Genomic DNA, 1,853 nt, shown 5'->3' with positions numbered 1-1,853 from the left:
CTCCAAGAAAATTAATATTTCACAACATACCAAGAAAATGAAAATCCAAGAACAACATGGAAACATTAAAACAATACAGAAACTCACAAAAAAGAACACAAAAAGCATGAACTCAACAAAGGAAGATACACAGAACAAAGAAAGCAGCAACACCACACACACAAAAAACAAAACAGACATAATGGCAGCAATTAATCAATACCTATCAATAATTATACTGAATGTGAACAGATTAAATGCACCTGTTAAGAGACAGGAGAGTGGCAGAATGGATAAGAAAACAGGATCCTTTAAAATGCTGTCTGTAAGAGACACATCTCACACACAGAGACAAAAACAGATTAAAAGTCAAAGGATGGAAAAAAACATACCAAGCTAATTGCAATAAAAAAAACGAACAGGAGTGGCAGTACTAAGCCCTAATAAAATAAACTTTAAGGTAAAAACAAGCATAATAGATAAAGATGGACATTATCTTATGATTAAAGGGACAATTGAACAAGATGAAATAACCATAATAAATATCTATACTCCCAATGAAAGAGAGCCAAAATATATAAAGCAAACTCTAAATAGATTTGAAGAAAGAAATTGATGAATCTACAATAATAGTGCGTGATTTTAATACACCACTTTCAAAATTGGATAGAACAACCAGAAAGAAACTTGACAAAGACACAGAAGAACTACACAATACAATCTGCCAACTGGACCTCATAGATGTGTACAGAGCATTCAACCCAACAACAGCAAAATACACATTCTTTTCCAGTGCACATGGAACATTTCCAGAATAGACCAGATTTTAGGTGACAAAACAAATCTTTATAAGTTTACAAATATCAAAATACTACAAAGCATCTTTTCAGACCACAATGCTATCAAATTACAAATTAACAATAGGAAGACCAAGGAAATAAAGTCAAATACATGGAAACTGAATAACACCCTGCTGAAAAGTTACTGAGTAGTAGAAGGAATTAAACGTGAATTCACAAAGTTCCTAGAAACAAATGAGAATGAAAACAAAACATACCAAAAACTTTGAGACAGGGCAATGAGGTGCTGAGAGGACAATTCATAGTAATAAACACACACATCCAAAAGAAGAAAGAACAAAAATTAACTCATTAACACAGCATCTACAACAATTAGAAACAGACCAACAGAGGTAACCTACAGCCACCAAAAGAAAAGAAATAATAAAGATTAGAACAGAAATAAATGAAATAGAATACAGAAAAAATACAGAAAGAATCAATAGGATGAGTTCTTTGAAAGGATTAACAAAATTGACAGACCATTGGCAAACCTAACAAAAGGAAAGAAGGAGAAGACACAAATAAGACACACTAGGATAAAGGAGCTCTGGTAGCGTAGTGGTTACGAATTAGGCTGTGAACCGCAAGGTCAGCAGTTCGAAGCTACCAGCGGTTCTGCGGGAGAAAGATGAGGCATTCTGCTCCCGTAAAGATTTATAGCCTCGGAAACCCTGTGCTGGGTCGTTATGAGTTGGAACCGACTCCACGGCACTTAACAACAACAACAGGATCAAGATGGTGGATTGGGTAGATGTGCAGTGAAGAGCTCCGATAATAACAACATGGAACACAGGGCCAAGCAGGCTCAGGGGATGGTGCTGGAACTCTGAAACACATATAAAGGAATATTTGGAGAATTGGAGGGCTTACAGCTGGGGGAATTTGTAGAAGAATCCAGAAATCCATTGTTTTCTAATTCAAGATGCTCAGCTATTCCCGGAGCCGCCATCTTGGGAGGGAACATCTTGATTGTATCACAATTGATATGGAAATTTAAAGTGACAGTTTCGACATAAAACCAAATGGCTACCA

Source organism: Chrysochloris asiatica, unplaced genomic scaffold (assembly GCF_000296735.1).
Source record: "Chrysochloris asiatica unplaced genomic scaffold, ChrAsi1.0 scaffold00291, whole genome shotgun sequence".
Taxonomy (NCBI): Eukaryota; Metazoa; Chordata; class Mammalia; order Afrosoricida; family Chrysochloridae; genus Chrysochloris; species Chrysochloris asiatica.
Note: the sequence above shows the minus strand (reverse complement) of the source record.